The 9036-nt window shown below is 47.1% G+C and overlaps 1 pseudogene; it reads right to left on the reverse strand.

The window, feature by feature from the left end:
• Window positions 1-3036: 3036 nt before the first annotated feature.
• LOC138951435 (serine/threonine-protein phosphatase 6 regulatory ankyrin repeat subunit B-like) lies at window positions 3037-8796 on the reverse strand (annotated as a pseudogene).
• Between the last annotated feature and the right edge of the window lie 240 nt (window positions 8797-9036).

Below are 9036 nucleotides of genomic sequence, written 5' to 3' on the forward strand. Positions count from 1 at the left end.
ACTACTTAAAGGTCCTTGTCTACATGTTTATACCGAAATCGCCATTTGACCATTAAAATGCAGAGTCTATTATCTACAAATATCAACAATACACCCCCTTTCGATCAGGAAAGACGAAGCCAGTGTAGCCGTTTGAAAATTCATTGTAGTATTCCAGCGTATAGTACTCATAGTAGGATATCCTTATTTGGAAAATACCAAGCACAAAACTCCTCTCAAATACCGTGCATTTCGTGCGTTTAAAAAAAAGCGTGGACAGCGCTCCAGTGTCAAACTGTTGCTGCACTTGTTTGGGCGTGGCTATAAGCATAGTGACATGAATTTGATTTGTCAGTATTTTTAGGCAAAGCACATGTTTTCAGCTAACAGAAAACAAAATATTGGAAGCGTGAGTCACGCTACCCAAAAATAAAATCTTTTTTTACATATATTTGTTTTTCAATAACTTTGTTCCCCATGGTTCATTCATCATTTAACATCATTTTATATCGAAATCTAACCATAAGATTATTGAAAAAAAAAGCAAAAATGTAGACGACCACCTTTACGAGATTGTGATCGTTAATGGAATCCTCGTCAAAACGACAAATTACAATAATCATCACTGCAAGCTAGAAAAATGGTCCTCGCCACAATGTCCAGTCATTCTGTACATAATACATATCCTCAGAAAGGTTAGACATTGAAGAAAAGAACTGTGACAAGACTCTTAACACAATGAATTGTAAAACGATCCCAACTAAGCTTCTTTTGTGCAATAGTTTAGATACATGTTCACTCCATAATAAAACATGTCTGCCATCACCATTTCATTACTAAAAAACAACGACCAACAATGGCATTTATTAAATCCTCGCCACTATGTGCCACTAATAGTGACTTTTCAATGTAGAAATACTTGTCAATAACCAGGTAGTACTGTGTTCACCAGTCGGGTGTCGTACTACTGTGTCAGAGAACACGAACACGGATTGTGTATATATCTGCATCTCATCTCTGCCAAATTCCAAACTTGCTTCGGAGGTCGACACCGATTTTGTGTATCAAAGATAAACGGAAGATATGTACAGTACTTATACAGCGGTAGTAACGGTTAATGAATTAGAAAAATAGTTTTATTCTAAGAATAATATATATATATATAATGACAAGTGTACATGTAATATTTTGTTAAGAACAAAATATGTCCGACATTAGGTGACCATGTTATATATACCATTCAAAATAACCTGACGAAAATGCAAGTCCTTTGCACTTACTATGTACAGCATCAATGTATTGGGTTTACTGACAGAACAGACCACTTATACTTTCCTCTCCAACTCTAAGGCTGTCTCACTCATTTGTTTGCTTCCGCGACTTATGAGCTCATGAACACACATAATTAAGATGGGTGCTAACCTATGGTGGAAATGATTTGAAATGAAGTTTAGGAAAGTAAAACAAACCAGCAAAGCACAACGCATTTCGATGATGGTAAGAAGAAAAGAGGGTATTGGAATAATGGGCAGACTACCGAGCTACTGTTTGACATCATCACCCCTCACAGATGTTGAATTGGTGTGTGTAATGTTGCCTTGTCACTGAAACGTGTGCTGCTCGTCACAACAAAAACTGGGAAAGTCGCTCTTGCATAATTATATCCTCTATCTGTATTAAAACGATCACTATTTTCGTAAGAGCGCTCTTTTCCCTACCGAGTGCAACAAAAAGCATGGTTTTGAGTGAGATTGTGTTCAGTTTGTGGACCAAGACCACATACCTCCTCCCCACCCCCCCCCCCCCCACCCCCCAAAAAAAGCAGAAAAAACACCCAAAACAAACACACACACACTTAGAGGGCTGTCACACATGCGACTGAGTCGCGCGATTTACCCTGTCACACAGCCGACTCAGTCGTAGAAAACAGCTACGACAAGTCTGCGACTCAGTCTTATGCGATTCCCTCGTAGCTTTGAGGTTTAGAACATGTTCTATTCCTGCGATCCAGTCGTCGGTCAATCGCAGGGGCAGAGCCAACAGAGCCAATCAGAACGCGTTGCTGCGGCCTTGACGCCGTGACGTAAAATAATGGCGGACAGTGGCGTACAGCGTCTCTTCGTCGATTCAAAACTTTTTGGAAGAACAGTTTTTTACTCAGATATAAAGGAGACGTTTTAGGCGTGTACAGCGGTCGGAAAACATTAATTGCAGCTGTCTGGGAACTTTATTTGTTGCAAAGGCGTAATGCTGAAAGGGATTTTTCAGAAAGGTAGAGCGACGTTCGAACATTTAGCGTCTGCTCTCGCAAAGCGCGTTTGCCGTCCGCCCCGCTCGCGTGGAGTTATCGTTCGCCAGTCGTTCGTCTATCGTTCATCGTGTGACGGGTCAATGGCCTACGATGTGATGTGCGATCGGCCAAAGACTGAATCGCAAGACTGAATCGCAACGACTGAGTCGCCTGTATGACAGAGGCTTTACAAACAAAAGAACAACAATCACAAATATTAAGTTTCTCTCATGTACATCATAACAAGTGGAAGGCTAGCTGTCTATGAAATGTTCATCAAAACAAACAAAAATGTCAACCTGTGAAAAATCAAAATATTTTGACTTGCTGTTGTAGAATGTGAAAGGAAGACTGATCAAATCATCTGCAAAGTTTCCTTGCAATAGAACGCAGTGGGTGGGGGTGTCTCGGGAGGGGCGGAGAGTGGTTCCACTCAAGGTATAAGGCAACAAACGAACTGTTCTTCAGTAACAGAGAGAAAGAGCAAAGGAAGACTGGCTTTGTTGGGTAGTAAAATGGACCATATATTAGTGAGAGGAATGTTCCTCAATATGAAACAGGTATTCCAAATCTGAAGTCGCTCAGATCGGGCAATATTGGGGTTCAAAGTGTGTCTGAAAGGTGAGAGGTTCAAAAGCATGCTAGGATGATAGGGAAAGGTGGAGGGGGACCTCGAACATGATCCCCGAACGCAGTAAAACGAAAATAGCAATGTTATGGGTCACCTAGTCAACGGAATCAAGCGAAGCAGACATATTTCATCCACTTCATGATATCCGTGTGCTCTGATCTCTGCTGACAGCACCGTGCTGGACAAGCAGTGTCACCATGTCGTCACAGTGCTGTGCGTTCTTTCCGGCCACGTCAAGCAGTGTGCCATCCCTCTCTGATACAGCGTTCACGTTGGGTCCATGCTGCAGGAGACATAAAGCTGTCTCAGCATAATAAGATAATGTGGGAAAATGGAGGGGGGCCTAGAATATGATCCCCGAAAGCAGTAAAAGAAATAACAAGGGTCATCCAGTCAACGTGAAACAAGCGAAGCAGAAACATTTCATCCATTTTATGATTTCCGTGTGACCTGATCTCAGCTGACAGCACCGTGTTGGACAAGCAGTGTCACCATGTCGTCACATTGTGGTGCGTACAGTAGTCTGGCCACGTCAAGCGGTGTCTCATTCCACTCTGATAAAGCGTTCATGTCGGCTTTATGCTGCAGGAGATACTGAGCTGTCTGAGTGTGACCATGCCTACAGGCTGTGTGTAGCGGTGTCTAATACAGAGTTCACGTTGGCTCCATGCTGCAGTAGGCACTTAGCTGTCTGAGAGTGACCATTCCTACAGGCTCTGTGAAGCGGTGTCTGATTCCACTTTGATACAGCGTTCACGTTGGCTTCATCCTGCAGGAGACACCGCGCTGTCTGACTGTGACCATTCTCACAGGCTGTGTGTAGCGGTGTGCCATAAAACTCTGATACAACGTTCACGTCGGCTCCATGCTGCAGAAGATACTGAGCTGTCTCAGTGTGACCATTCCTACAGGCTGTGTGTAGCGGTGTGCCATAAAACTCTGATACAACGTTCACGTCGGCTTTATAATGCAGGAGCCACTGAGCTGTCTGAGTGTGACCATTCCTACAGGCTGTGTGTAGCGGTGTGCCATACAACTCTGATACAACGTTCACGTCGGCTTTATGCTGCAGTAGACACTGCGCTGTCCTAGTGTGACCATTCCTACAGGCTGTGTGTAGCGGTGTGCCATAAAACTCTGATACAACGTTCACGTCGGCTTTATGCTGCAGTAGACACTGCGCTGTCCTAGTGTGACCATTCCTACAGGCTGTGTGTAGCGGTGTGCCATAAAACTGTGATACAACGTTCACGTCGGCTCCATGCTGCAGGAGATACTGAGCTGTCTCAGTGTGACCATTCTGACAGGCTACGTGTAGCGGTGTCTCATCCCTCGTTGATACAACGTTCACGTCGGCTTTATGCTGCAGTGGACACTCCGCTGTCTCAGTGTGACCATTCCTACAGGCTGTGTGTAGCGGAGTGTGATTCCACTTTGATACAGCTTCCACGTCGGCTTTATGCTGCAGTAGACACTGCGCTGTCCTAGTGTGACCATTCTGACAGGATGTGTGTAGCGGTGTCTCATCCCTCGTTGATACAACGTTCACGTCGGCTTTATGCTGCAGTAGACACTGCGCTGTCTCAGTGTGACCATTCCTACAGGCTGTGTGTAGCGGTGTGCCATAAAACTGTGATACAACGTTCACGTCGGCTCCATGCTGCAGGAGATACTGAGCTGTCTCAGTGTGACCATTCTGACAGGCTACGTGTAGCGGTGTCTCATCCCTCGTTGATACAACGTTCACGTCGGCTTTATGCTGCAGTAGACACTCCGCTGTCTCAGTGTGACCATTCCTACAGGCTGTGTGTAGCGGAGTGTGATTCCACTTTGATACAGCTTTCACGTCGGCTTTATGCTGCAGTAGACACTGCGCTGTCCTTGTGTGACCATTCACACAGGCTGTGTGTAGCGGTGTCTGATTCCACTTTGATACAGCGTGCACGTCCGCTCCATGCTGCAGTAGACATTGCGCTGTCTCAGTGTGACCATTCCTACAGGCTGTGTGTAGCGGTGTGCCATACCATTCTGATACAACGTTCACGTCGGCTCTTTGCTGCAGGAGCCACTGAGCTGTCTCAGTGTGACCATTCCCGCAGGCTGTGTGTAGCGGTGTCTGATTCCACTTTGATACAGCGTTCACGTTGGCTCCATGCTGCAATAGACACTGAGCTGTCTCAGTGTGACCATTCACACAGGCTGTGTGTATCGGTGTGCCAAACGTTGATACAGTGTTCACGTTGGCTCCATGCTGCAGTAGACACTGCGCTGTCTCAGTGTGACCATTTTCACAGGCTGTGTGTAGCGGTGTCTCATTCCAATCTGATACAGGGTTCACGTCGGCCCCATGCTGCAGGAGACACTGAGTTGTCTGAATGTGACCATTCCTACAGGCTGTGTGTAGCGGTGTCTCATTGCACTCTGATACAGCGTTCACGTCTGCTCCATGCTGCAGTAGACACTGAGCTGTCTGAGTGTGACCATTCTTACAGGCTCTGTGTAGCGGTGTGCCAAACGTTGATACAGCGTTCACGTTGGCTCCATGCAGCAGGACAAACTGAGCTGTCTGAGTGTGACCATTCTTACAGGCTTTGTGTAGCGGTGTCTCATTCCACTTTGATACAACGTTCACTTTAGCTCCATACTGCAGTAGACAATGTGCTGTCTCAGTGTGACCATTCCTACAGGCTGTGTGTAGCGGAGTGTGATTCCACTTCGATACAGCTTTCACGTCGGCTTTATGCTGTAGTAGATACTGTGCTGTCTCAGTGTGACCATTCCTACAGGATATGTATAGCGGTGTCTCATTCCACTCTGATACAGCGTTCACGTTGGCTCCATGCTGCAGGAGACACTGAGCTGTCTCAGTGTGACCAATCATACAGGCTGTGTGTAGCGGTGTCTTATTCCACTCTGATACAGCGTTCACGTTGGCTCCATACTGCAGGAGACACTGAGCTGTCTCAATGTGACCAATCATACAGGCTGTGTGTAGCGGTGTGAGGTCATAATCAGCAGTTGTATTAACCTGAGCACCATGTTCTAACAGACAGACAACTATCTCAATGTTTCCCTTATCAGCAGCTCCGTTAAGTGGTGTTGACTGAGACTCGTCCCTTGCATTCACATCGGTTCCTTCATCAATGAGTTGTCGCGCTACATGTGTTTGACCAGCAGCACATACATGGTGTAGAGGTGTTCTATTCATGTCATCAACAGCATTCACCTTCGCACCGTGTTGAGTCAGCCAGGTAGCGATGTCAGTGCGCCCCATCAGACAGGCAGCGTGCAGCGGACTACAGCCCATACTGGTGTCGTGCTGGTTCACGTCAGCTCCCTGTTGGAGGAGAGTCATCAAGGCGTCAACATCACCACGCACCACTGCCTGGTGAACACGGCCTATCTCCGCTCCTGCTTCTACCAGCTGGGTGATGATGATACCAGGTTTGCTTGCCGTGTATGCGCAGTGTAAGGGCGTTCTGCCCTCATTGTCTGTTGCATTCACGTCAGCTTCATGATGAATCAACCGTCTCAGAGTTTCTGTGTTGCCACTCCATGCTGCGTAGTGTAGCGGTGTCCTGCCCCACCTATCATGTGCATTGACATCAGCCCCAGCGTCCAGCAGGAGACGGGTGATGTCGGCACTGGCTGTGGGGGACTCACACTGACATGCACAGTGAAGGGCTGTCTCTTTCCACTTATTTATTGCATCGATGACGGCGTTGTGTTTCAAGAGCAGCTCAACTGTACGTATAAGACCCGTATGGCAAGCAAAGAACAACGGTGTTTGAGGATCCTCCCACCGTGAAGCTACGCTGACATTGACATCAGCACCAAGGTCAATCAGCAGATCCGCGATGTTTCCCTGTCCCATTTTACACGCTACCAAAAGACCTGTTTTTCCTTCATAGTCCTTGTCGTGAACACTGCTTCCGTAACACAGGAGTGTCTTCACGGTCACGTCGTCACCGCCACGTATTGCAGAAAACAGACCGAATGCCATTTTGTCTCTGTCTGTCGCCTTGTTCAACTCCTTTCTCCGCCGCTGTGCCAGCTGGTAGGGTGTGAGGCCCTTGTTGTTTGTCTTTGTCAAGCAAGCTCCACTCTTCACGGCCAGTTTGATGGCCTCCAGGTTGCCCTTGTCGACAGCGGTGTGAAGAAGCGTGTTGCCGTCACGGTCTGTCTCGTCCACCTCCGTGTCAGCCAGCAATCTCAGCGCCAGGTACCAGTCCCCTCTGTCCCTCACTTGCACAGTCACTGTGTTGTTTGATACATGGACACTGGCCATAGGTGAATCATTTGACATTGGTTTCTTGTCTGACATCTGTACTGTGATCAGGTTCAATGGAATGGGAAGATTTGTGTCACACAGGTAGTACAACTGTCGCCAAGATTTATTTGTTCCAGTCATCTTTTTGTGAAAGTTTGCAGTTTTTCCAAAAAATAGTTTTGCAAAGTATTCGTGTGACACCATTTTTCTCTCAGTAGAAACCTGACAAATATCTGCTGCCAAAATGCCTTGCAATGAAACTTGCTCTGACTTTTGTTCAAATTCATGAGCCAAATGTGGGAAAAGAACACGTGCCAACAGCGTTTCATGAAATCCAAAGTGTAAGTCTTTATTAGCTTTCGTTTGATCTGTGCACCATTCACTCAGACCGTGACATTTGTTGTAGACAGACCAGAAGATCAGAGGTAGGTTGAACACTGTGTCCAGGGCCCAGGGCAGGTGGTGTTCACTGTGTTTTTCCTTCTTGCAGTGATTCTCCATGTTAAGCAGAAACTCAGTGCACTGCAGAGCGGGGTGTTGGCTGATTTCTTTCGAATTCCCCTTGATGACTTCTTCGTGCAGTCGTTCTACCAGTGATTGACAGTTTTCCAGAACAGCTGGGCTTTTACGAGCCTCAGTATCAAAACATTTCGACCCAACCTGTATATCCAAGACTTTTTCCGCTCTAATCACGTCAACCCGTACATGCTGCACGAGGAAGGTGACGTCACACACTCTTAGCAGTGTAGGCAAGCGAAACGAGCGACCGAGAGCGAGGCCAGCAGCATCATACATAACGCGACTGATAAATCCGTGATCCTGACTTGCCAGCACAGAACCCAGCAGACAGTCTTCATACTTTGCCAGATGATCGTCACAATGTCCTTGAAACCCATGCTCCAAGAGTTCAGCCTGTGCTCTCACTTTCTTGTGAAGGAACCGACCCTTACCGAGCATTGTAAGCACAAACACTGCTGCAAAGCTGTCACCGTGTGTTTCGTGCAGACACATCTGTTTTAACAGCACTGAGTTCGCTTCAGCTGGTGACGTGAAGACATTAGCGGGGTCCTCTACAGCCTGCCAATGGTCCACCAGGTAACGACAGCACCAGAGAAATGCAGGGCCGCTGGTGTCTGCCTGCACAATTCTCTCCACCACCTTCAGCTGCTGTGAAGGCTGAAGAGGAAGCTGCTTCAGGTGGAAATCAAGCAGTTCTCTCTTCACCTCTGTGTCCAGATCCTCCTTCATCAGCCTCACCTCTGCAGAACTGTTCAAAAGAGGGCTCTGAGCGTCAGTCTCCAGTTGTTGCAGCTCGTGCAGCACGTGGGGATACAACGTGACCACCACCCTGCAGTCTCCTGACTTGATCAGTTCAAGCATGTTGCGCAGAATCTTTGTCCACTCTTCATACTGCTGTCTGTTCACACGGACCACGCCCATCAAGTCGTCGATCAAGACAACGCTCCGCCTCCCTGGCCCAATGTGGGCGTGCCAGTCCTCCAGCTTGGACAGGATGTAGGGCTTGAAGCCTTTCTTTCTGCAGCGTCCCAAGAGGGCGTGTCCCACAGTGGTCTTGCCAGTTCCTGGAAACCCACACAGGATGACTCGCCCTGTTTCTTGAAGCATTTTGGATGCCTCCTCCAGATGCTCTGTTGGAATGCATCGTGATCTCTCACTGTCAGCACCAGATTGGCTGTAGGCTGAAATGAAATGGATTTGTGAAGGATGATGCGATACAATTAAGTGTAATTTGTGATGAAGACATCAAATTCTTAATTTTGCTTTATCTGATGTGGCACATTGTGGGTTGTGTATGTAACTTTCATACAGTTTTGCATTTGACAACACATTCCAGACAATGTGAAT

The sequence above is a fragment of the Littorina saxatilis genome, linkage group LG16, assembly GCF_037325665.1.
Source record: "Littorina saxatilis isolate snail1 linkage group LG16, US_GU_Lsax_2.0, whole genome shotgun sequence".
Lineage (NCBI taxonomy): Eukaryota > Metazoa > Mollusca > Gastropoda > Littorinimorpha > Littorinidae > Littorina > Littorina saxatilis.